The 11,068-nt window shown below is 46.5% G+C and overlaps 1 pseudogene; it reads right to left on the bottom strand.

The window, feature by feature from the left end:
* Window positions 1–3,200: 3,200 nt before the first annotated feature.
* LOC118619162 lies at window positions 3,201–4,379 on the bottom strand (annotated as a pseudogene).
* Between the last annotated feature and the right edge of the window lie 6,689 nt (window positions 4,380–11,068).

The raw sequence follows: 11,068 nt of genomic DNA, 5'->3' as shown, positions 1-11,068 counted from the left end.
CGAGGGCACGTACCTGGGTTGCAGATTTGATCCCCTCCCTGGTCCGGGTAATGCAGGAGGCAACCAATTGATATGTCTCTCTTGCATCAATGTTTTTCTCTCTCTCTTTCTTCCTCCCACTGTCTCCAAAAATCAATGGAAAAATACCCTCTGGTGAGGATTAACAACAAAAAAAGATGCTACCAGACAAGAAACTGAGCAAACACACGAGAGAGAGATAATCTGTATTGTTTCTTACAACTCTGTGCAAATCTATGATGATCTCTGACAAAAGGTTACATTTTGCAGCAGTTATACTGGTTTGGGTCTTAATACATCATGTATGCAATTAGGTTCATTTCAACCCATTGGCATTCGATTTTTGAGGTACAGTTAGGTACTGCAGGGGACCCAACGATACGTGTGTGATTGCTACAAAGTGATGAGGGGGCAGAGCGTGGGAGACCCATTGCATCGACGGGTGATAAAGGTTCAGGGAGCTCTCGTCTTGTCCTCAGCCCCCGTCCCGGCATGCCCCTCATTAGCAGAAGGACTTCCACGGGCCATGCTGTGACATTTATGGGTGCTTGCAAATGACTCCTGATGACATCCCTGAAGTAGAAATGACCTTTTCCAACTTTTCCCGAGAGAGAGATAGATATAAATATAGATGTTATAGATACAGAATTATAATCTCTAGTTAATTTATTACAGATATGTGAACTTTAGCTTCTTTTTGTTGAGAAATAGCCTGAAGTGGTTAAGTGATTAACAGCAGAGACCCGTCTGGGCCCAGAGTGACTGAGCCGGGACCTGGCTGGCCTATCCATTAGCTGTGCGGCTCTGATCAGGGTCATTCCCCTCTCTGTCCCTTTCTGTCCGCATTTGTAACATAAGAATAGTGACAAATAGGACCTCAGAGAGTCGACATGAGGCTTGAATGAATTAATATTGTAATGTAGAACCACCCTCTCCACTGTCTGCAGAATGAATTCCTGCTCCGAATTTCTCGTGAATTTTCTCCCGATCCTTGTTGATGAGAGGAAAATCCTTCAGTCTCTCTTTTTTGTAACTTCTGGTCTGACACACTTACAGATTTATACGCCTCGTTGCAAATGATCACAAAGGGTTTGAGTACTGTCAGAAGAAGGAAAAAATGAAGTGAAAATACCTCCTTCTAAAACATTTGATTGAAATGCTTCAGCGGGTGAAAATGTTGTTCTTCACTTAAACCTTTAGCAATCCTGTTTGCTTTCTCTAGTTTCCGTCCACACATTCAAGATGGAACCCTGCAGGCTGTGCGTTCTCATAATTACTGCATCAGTGTCAGCGATACGGATGCTGGCTTCCACCCATCCGGTGAGCGTTACCCCACAACTGTCCAGGTCCCCCCACTCTGCTCCCCGTGTTAGACCAATAACTCCCTGGAGCAGAGCAATCAAAAATATCAACTGTGTTGTATTTAAGTCAGAGAAACGGGATAAAGATCTACAAAAAGAAAAGTACATGCAATCACTCACAGCCCCAGAGATGACCTGCGTGCCGTCCACCTGCCACTCGGCACAGTTGAACCAGGAAAGTGGGACCCCCCCCCCCCACCAAGCCCGAACAGTGTCATTTCTCAGAGCGCCTGCTGAATGGCACTTCGAGATCATCAGCCCATTGATCTTAGCCTCGGAACATGGCGAAGGAACGTGAGAAATTAGTAAGTGACTCAAAAAGATGTCTCTACGTCGTACGGCAATTAACAACAAAAGAGAGAGTTGATTTAAGGCAATTTCAGGCAGTGACTCCTGTCTGGGGTGGGCGCACCCCAGGTGACACCTGCCTGAGCTGCATGCACGTTTGTTTCTTACAGGAGGAGGGAAAGGTTTTACTGGCATCTAATGGGTAAGAAGCCAGGGCTGCAGCCAGACATCCTACAGTTCACAGACAGCCCTTCTTAACAGGGAAACATCCAGTCCCAACATGTCAATAGTGCTGAGCTTAAGAAACCCTTTGGGGAACATTTGATTTGCTTGATTGGCATTATAATTTACCACGCTTCCGCCAGACTGGGTTCCTCCCCCCTTTTCCATGGGGGAGAGTAAACAGCGATAGGACAGTCGATACGAGACTGCGCACTGTCTTCGTCCAGCCTTCTGCAGACATCTCTGGTGCAGGCCCTGCCATGCAGTGTCTGTCACAGGGAGTTTTCTTTCCCGTGACTGTCCTCACGAGACGACGCCGTCTCCATGAGAGCCCGGCCACGATCGTCTCCATCTTCGCGCGCCTAGGGCTCAGTAGAATGTGTAGCATGTAGTAGCTGCTCAATAAAACTTTGCTGAATTAGTGGCCTGAAGTCTTGATTATAACAGGGAATGGCCTCCAAAAGGGATGCGAGGAAACTCTACGTTTAAAGATTTCCTTCCGACTCAGTCGGCCCTCGGCTAACGGAAGGCTGAGACATCAGCAAGCAGGCCAGGGGCTCTGGTGACAGAACCCAGACTTTACCGGAGCTTTGGAGGGAGGTACCAGGCAGGACATTTCCGGACAAAGGCACGGGCCAGCCCTCTCAGTCTGAAATGCCCATGGATTCTTCCTTAAAACAAACAAAACCAAAACTTGGCCATACCACCCAGCCACTGCGAATTTTAATCCGCATAGACTTCACATAGAGGACTGGTTGGTGGCAAACATTGAATCTATGTATGTGTGTACATATAAATGCATTTCTTTATTTTTATTTTATTTTTTAATTTCCAACTTTAGTATATATAAATAAAAATGACAACTTGAAAGTAAAATACTTGGTCCTATAAGAGAGAGAAATCATACCAGACTGGATACACTTGGCGAATTCCTTGTCACAGTCACACAAAACTACCTTCTCCAGAAAACTGACCAGTGAGACAGTTAAGTTTCTGCTGTCAGCTATGAAGAATTAAACCTAAAATGCATTCATGCTTTCATCTTCTAACGAAAAGGAAACCTACTCTCCGAAATAGCATGAGCATTGTTACAGTGGTCTAGCTCCTAAGTGGAAATATGGGCTGTTACACTTTACTTAATAACCTAGCTGAGAAACCTTTGAAAATTAGCCACATGGATCAAAGTATTTACAGAAGTTCAAGTCTTTATCTTAAGATAAAATGTAGCACGCGTCCTTAAACTTCTTTAAAAAGAACATTTAAAGGAAAACTTTGTCACAAACAGTAAAAACCCTCATTGAGAAATGTTTCTTAAATATCAAATTTCTCTTCACAGACGCTATGTCCATTTTCTTCATAATCTTCTCTTGTTACCACCGATCTTCAAAAGCATCATTCTCTGATATCCGTTTTCCACCTTCCCAGGCTTAAGTAATGGGGTTCAGGCAGCACAGCAGAAATGTCATAATCTGTGGGAGTGAGACATCGACCTTCCGAGTAAACCCGATCCCTAAATCCTGGAAAAAGGGAATTCCCTCCGGTCAAAACAATGTTTTTAAGAAAATGTGACTGCATTCCTTCAGGTAAATTCTGAATTGAATAGACAATCGCTTCTGGAACTCCCATTTCTTAAATGCCTATATCAGAAGGATTAAAGAGTATTTCTGGAACAGCAAATCTTTCATTGGCCAGATGAATTTGTCCCCCAGATATATATTTTCTACTTAACACCATCTCTTCCCTTGGCTTACAAAAGCCCTTTTTAATTGTACCAAACTCAGGCAAAACATAGTCTATCACGACCGTATTTTCTTCTCCTTTCAACTTGGCAATATCCATATCTCTATAAATATCCTGAGACACAGAGCATACATCCATCTTCTTTCACTTGATTAATCACATGTGTTTCATCCATAACATGTAACTGCCTATAAGATATGATCTCCTTTAGATGATTGGTTAGGAGTGTTCCTCCCACATTTATCCGAATAATTGCTTCTTTTTTCTTTGTACTTCTACAGTGCAGAACTATATGTGTAAAGGAGTACCCACTATCTACAATAATACAGCATAATTCAGAAGGATTATCTCGGAAATATCTATGCGCACTGAGAACCCCAGCATTTACTCTTAATACTGCTTGGATCTGGTATTCTCAAACAAGATTTCATTCATTGATTCTTGAATTGAAGTTAAAATATGGTTCTGTGATCATAATATTAGTATCTATAAAATCAACCTGAAACATTTCTTTTCCGAAATGGTAATCCCAAACTTGTCTTTGAACATCCCAATTCACCAAATAACCCTTTTGAAAAGGAAGGATGTAAAAGAGTCCAGAAGGGTCCTTTATTTCATCTATCTGGTTAGCAGTAAAAGTTTTAAGACGTGCTGTTTTTGACCTGAACTGACAGGAGTAACCGAGACATTTGCATGGCTGTAGCCGATTTTGGCATTGTAGGCTCCGTCATCCAACACTAATGGCGTCATTTTTAGCACGAAATGATGCCGTTTCTTCCTCTTTTGGACACTTCTCACATTTTCTGTACATATAAACTTAATATATGCGTAGCTTACCTAGGTGGCTCGGTGGGTTGAGCGTCGTCCCATGAACTGAGAGGTCCCAGTTCAATTCCCTGTCAGGGCACAAGCCTGGGTTGCAGGCTCAATCTCCAGTAGGGGGCGTGCAGGAGGCAGCCGATTGATATTTCTCACATCAATGTTTCTATCTCTCTCTAAAAAAAAAAAATGAATTAAAAAATACTTAATTTCAATATATACAAAGATCTATATCTATGTGATACAGATATTTTATATCACATATATACATCTGTATCACATAGATATATACATCTGTATCAGATAGATAGGTATGTATGTGTGTGTTTACTCAAATATAAATACCAAATTAATGATCAGCTACAGAAATTAAGTTTAGAATGATGAATGGGTAACTAATTAGGAGGGGGCAAGGTTACTGAAAGAAGCGTTCGAGTCTTTATTTATAAAACTGAGTCAATGAAAACTGTGAAACTATACGTTAAAAATGGCTCCCAAGTCTTAAAGTTATGTATAATTTTTCTAAATGTTAGGGATATTAGGAAGACCTCCTTTCTGGAGTAGAATAATTTATTTGCCTTTGAATAATTTGTTTGTATATTTTTTCTGCTTATTTCTTCTATGTTTAACAAAATACTTAATATTTTGTATTGTAAAAATCATCTATAGTAGAACACATACCTAGAATATTTCTCTTCTCCTCTTCCATCCATCCTTCCCCCCATCCACCGCCCCCCACATCCATCTCCACATCCATCTCCCCATCCATCCACCCATCCAAGCAATCTTGAAGAAATGTACCTGGAATGATATTTATCCAATATTACTTGGGCTATTTCTGCATCATTAGATTGGCAGCTAATTTTAAATTTCATATTCTTATTTTTCTTCCATTATTCCTTTATTATTTTCAGAAATAATTATTTTAGGAAAATGAGCATTATTGTTTTAGAAAAATAACAGACTGACACTTCTCTTTTGAAAACCTTGTTCTCAATTTTATTGAGCTATAATTGACGCATATTATATCACTATGCCGTACACCTTAAACTTAGACAGTGCTGTGTATCAAAGCATCACTGTTAAAACACAGTAACATTGTTTTAGTGTACAATTCTAGGGATGCTAACACATGTGTAGCTCTGTGTACCCACCCTCACCGTCAAGGTCTGCAATGCCAGCTTCCTCACGCCATGCCCCTCCCTCACCCTCTAATCCCTTTCCGCTACTGATCTGCGCTTTGCTACAGTTTTGTCTTTTTGCAAATATCTTCTCCATGGAATGAGAGTGTTTAATCAGGGTTCTCCGGAGAACAGAACCAGTGGGGTGTGTCTATAGTATGAGGAGCTGGCTTACATGATTTTGGAAGCTGAGAGTCTGCGAAATCCCACGAGCTGTGGTTGGCAAGCCGGAGACTGAGGAGAATCCACGGTGTCGTTCCGATGGGGAAGCAGGAGAAGACCAATGTCCCAGCTCAAGGAGACAGGCATGGGAGTGTCCTCTTACCTGCAGAAGCTCGCCCTCTCCAGCCCTTCCACGGACTGGTGAAGACCACCCAGGGAGGGCCAGCTGCTGAGTGTGGACTTATTCCCATGTTCAGGCCAGATTTGGGGGCTTTGGACTAAAGTGCTCTGAGTCCTAGGTCCACCAGAAAAATATAAATATAAATAATAGAAACATATAAATACGACTATGACTATACACATAAACGTAAACATATGCATTCCACTATTTCTTCGGAAATTCTTCAGGGTCCTTCTGAAGCTGGTGCCTGTCTCTGTCCAGGTGTGTCTGTGCCCAGTGGGAGACACAGCAGGGGGAGTCTACACCGTCTTGCCCAGAACTGGAGTCCTGTCCCCTCTTACAAAGACTTTGAACACATCTAGGACAAAATCTGTTTTCTTCCTTATACTCTTGTGTATTTTATTTTACAAATATGAATTTTCCAAAAGGGGAAGTATTAAGTAGGTCCTTGGACAGTCTGTCTGGAAAAACACAGGAAGGACTCGGTGGTCCGTGGGAAGACACAGTGGAGCCCAGGAGCCCGAGCGCGACCTTCTGCAGTACAGCTCCTCTGCTCCAAATCTGCACAGTTCATTCCGGGAACATCACCTGCGTGACCAGATGTCCTCTGTAAGTGCGCACCCTCTAACTCCTGGGCTCGGGGGGGGGGGGGGTGCTGGAGTCCAAGAGAAAATGCAGAGCTGGAGGAAAGTGACTTAGACCCCGAATCAAAGGACAGCGTGAAGGTAAAGACCCTTTATTAAGCTCCATCTGTCACAAAGGAGTAAAATGAAGCTAACAAACTCTGGAGTGACTGAGCGGCACCAGACGTCACGCTGAGCTTGATCATTTCTCTCAACTGTTAAATATGGTTGTGTAACACTGTGCTCCCTGTCTCATCTCCAAGTGAACTTCCCTTACTCCCGTTAGCGGCGTTTATTATGCAGCGACATGTTATTTTTAAAAACTTCTTTGGAAGAAGTGACTAATCTATTTGCCCAGACCTGTTTCTGTGCTAACTGGGTTCATTTGTCTGCATCCGTACAAACGTACAAAGGTTCTCTGGAGACGAGGCGAGATCCACAGAGTGGTGACAGGGGAGGGTCCTCACCCCCAAAACCACTGCGTGTCATAAACCTGAACTCTGTGTGCTAAGGCAAAGCATTCAGCAACCAATTTGGGACAGAACTACTGAAACCTGTCCTTTTCAAGGACATCCATGTATACTGAGTATAAAACGACACTGAAGGAATTTGTCCATTTTAATTCGGAATTTTAAAAAAATATTCAGGTCACCTCCTTGTGGGTAATCACCGCTCAGTGTCTGCGTTAACTGGGTATTGGTGAGATACGTGTCACTGAAACGCATGTGGCCTGTGACTCCTGAGCTTAAAGCCTTTGCCGGAGGCTGGTGGTCCCTGCACCTGAGCACCCTCCAAAGATCAGGGAGGGTCCCTCCCTGCTGGGGCCCGTGTGGGTCCAGGGTGAGGACACCAAGAACAAAGGAAGGGGGCTCCCCCAAAGCTAGACTCTGTTCATGTAACGTATCTGTGGTCCGCAGACTAATGCCCTGAGCCCCCATCAAGCGCCCTCTCTCTAAGCCCCAGAGCCTGGGACCGTGACAGTCTCCAGGCAAAGAGGACTCGGCAGATGTGATCAAGTTAGAGACACTGGACACGAGTGTGTCTGAATCACCAGCTAACCCAATGGAATCCCGCAAATCCCTAAAAATGAAGCTGCTCCCTCAGCCAGCTCAGGTAAGGGGGTGACTGCGGAAGGAGAGTCGGAGCTGCTGTGTGGGGAGGGCTCAGCCCCCCACTGCTGGTAGAAGCGGCAGGAAGGGCCGGGAGCCGATGAACCTGAGCTGTGTCCAATCCGCCAGCCCCTCGGCGCCAGCCCAGTGTGACCCGTGTCGGAACTGCCACCTCCAGAGCTGGGAGACGACCGAGTTGTGTTGTGTTGAGCCACCAACTTACAGCCGCGTACGATGGCCACCGCGAAACACAAGTCGACACTTTTGTTCCCCTTTGCGAGCTCATGTCTCCTGACATATTTCTACTTCGAATATTTCTTCTATGAAATAGAAAATGGCAGTGTGTGGGGAGGTTATTCTCTTTCCTGCCAAAATAAGATATCAGCATTTTTATGAGTCCTCTAATTTTCTTCCCTCGTGGCCTCTGCCCTCCATCTCTCCCTCCCTTCTTTCCTTCCTTCCTTTTTTAAACTGTCTGGAAATTTAACTGTTGGGATCTAGACCGAGTATGTGCATTTTGTTCATGCCTACCTTCCATGTGTGGCCTTTCTGGGCCTGTCCAATCTCCAGTTACCCATTTCCCCGCCCCGACTCTTAACCCTCTAGGGCGGTGGGTCACCCACCTCCTGGGAATCAATTCCTAGGTCTACTTTGGAGGGTGCGAATACCATTTCCCACCATGCACCTACCTCCTGGATCAACATCTCCCAGGGAGGGTCTGACAACCCGCCTACTTGCAAGGAACACAGTCGTTAGGGAAGCATGGAAACTCCCTTCTGGCAGCACCGAACTGTCCGCATTCCTTGTACGTCCTCCTCCCCATCACCTGTGCTTCTGGGCAGACCCCGCTGCCGGAACGCCCACCCCTGCTCTGGGTCCCTCCCTGCCTCCACCTGGCTAGCTCCTCCTCCCGGTGGGCATCACTGGGTCACCTAGCTGACCTGGCTCCTCGAACCCACGGAGCAGTGGGCGTGAACTACAGAAGGGCACTCGCATTGTTTTGTCATCATCGGTTTCTCCTGATCAGCAAACCCCGACCTTGAACGTAGGCATTGTGCCCTATCCGGTTCCCTCCCGGGAGGCCTAGCACCGGGCTGGAGAGGTCGCAGAGGCTGGCTGAGTCCTGTGGCACGAACGGCGGGAGGGCCGCGGGAGAGGGTTGACGAGGAGGAGCGTTGCGTCACGGATCACGCTCCTTTTCCCTTGGTCGCCTCGGGGACCTACTTTGGCGTCTGTTACAAATGGCTGCTTGCGAGGAGAAATCGGCAGATGGGTTTTCTGGGTCAGAAAGAAGGAAGTCACGCCGTGTCACCCGGACCTGCAGAATGCGTGCCGCCGATCACTGAACACCTCCCACCATCTCCGTGAGCAGCGTGGCGGCCCGGGCTCCTGCCCCCTCTGTGGCCTCCCGTTTCCTCCAGTATGACAGCATATGGGCCTTTCCAGCCCCGATCCCGGCCGCCGGGGTCATCTGTACGTATCATGGTACGTGTGTGGCTTCACTCAACCCCTCCCAGACAGCCTTGCCGGACCAGCCTCATCTAAATAAAGGATTGCTCCTGCCGCAGGCTATGAATAAACCCTGCGTGATTCTCTTTTTCTCTTTTGCATTTATATAAAATATCTGTTGTGTATGTATTTGTTTGTTCTTTACCGGTCTGGCCCATTAGAATATAAGTTTCACAAAGGCAGACGTTGTGTCTTTGTTCACTACTCTGTCTTCAGAGCCTAGAAGAGTCCAACGTACACAGCAGGTATCCAAGACGAGTAGGAGGCAAGACGCGAACAGGCACACGGCACACTGAGCATGGGAGGTAGTCAGTAACCACGTCGTATGTTGGATGTTGACTGTGGGTGTGGCAGAGTCGCCCACAATACCCCGGCACAAGGCGCCATGCACACGGGTCCCCACCAGGGCACATCAGATGTTTAAACAGCCTTCCAGATGCTCCTCCGTGTACGCCTGCACCTGCTGAGACACAGGAAACGGATGCACATTCTCGCTGGGCGTGGTTATTAACTGGGAAAGCATGCAGGGGTTTTTCTGTTGCTTTTTCCCTTGGGAAAGTGGGACCCCAACTTCCTGTCGAGCACAGCCTGGGGGAGCTGGGTTCTGGTGGGTCTGGTTTTTGGATGTGGGTCCAGACTGACAACCCTCAGAAGAGGTGGGGGCAGAGGGAAGAGATAAACCACAGAACATATATGCATGTACGCCTAACCGATGGGCATGGACAACAAAGCCGGGGATGGGGTGTCAATGGGAAAAAAAGGAGAAAGATCTGTAACAAAAATAAATTAATAAAAATAAATAAGAAGTCAAGAGTTAGAGGTGCGCCCAGAGACAGTGCCAGCCACGGAAATCTCGTGTAGTTTTGCAAGAGAGCTGCCTGCGCCACCTCCAGCTTCTTCCCAAGCGCCTTTGTGTGGAATTCCTGGGATGGAGTGAGCCTCCCGCAGGCAGGCTGGTCCCAGGAGTTCATTTTATTTTATTTAACTGCCTGGTAACTGTGATGTCAGCCTCAGGTTGCTGCTGTCTGTGTTCTCGTCCCCTGTAGGGTCTCTCCCTCGGCTTACTGGTGCCCTGGAGGGGTTTCAGAGCTCCGGGGTTTCCTTTCCTCCCCTGGAAGGTTTGGCCTCTTTCATTTTCCTTCTGGACCATTAATACAGCGACTGTAGTCTTGCCTCTGGGACAGGGACCTCATGTTTGCGTCTCTAGTTTTCCTTTCCGTGGCTTGTGGCTCCCACGTTACCTAATTGCGAGAATGAAAACGTCCTCGGGGACCGGGACCCTAGGCGGCAGGTTCTGAGTATTTTGACGTTACCTCTCTGACCCTCTTTACATCTCCATGCCTCGGGTAACATGGTGGTGAGGAGAGCAGGGTTGGATAACCCAAAATAGGCATTTGGGGATATTGATTATTTTAAGCTGGTTATTAAAAAAAAAAAAAAGACTCAAGAAGAGCCTTTTACCTCCGCCTTACCTGCCGAAGAAATTCAGACAGAAGCCGTGTCTACAGGAGGGGAGGGATCACGTGCCTGAGCGCACTCAGCCTGGCGGCAGGCGGGCCCAGCTGGTCTGCTGTCACTACCCTCCGTCCGATTGTGTCGGGGGGCCCCACAAGAATTTGTTTGCCTGATGACAGTAGTCCTCATCTACCTGTGAACTGCCACCTTCCCTTTGAAGTCCAAACACGGTGCCCCCTTTCTCCTGAGCGCAAGATGGGTTATAAGCCTCAACTGCCCAGTTTTTCCTGGGGTACCCTGTGGTTGGGGAACCCCCCCCATATGTACGTACATAATGAATTTGCTTATCTTCTCTTGTTAACCGATCACCTGTAAATTTGATTGTTACACCAGCAGGAGA

This window comes from Molossus molossus, unplaced genomic scaffold (genome assembly GCF_014108415.1).
Source record: "Molossus molossus isolate mMolMol1 unplaced genomic scaffold, mMolMol1.p scaffold_m16_p_6, whole genome shotgun sequence".
Classification (NCBI taxonomy): Eukaryota; Metazoa; Chordata; class Mammalia; order Chiroptera; family Molossidae; genus Molossus; species Molossus molossus.
Note: the sequence above shows the minus strand (reverse complement) of the source record. Positions and strands in the feature narration are given on the sequence as shown.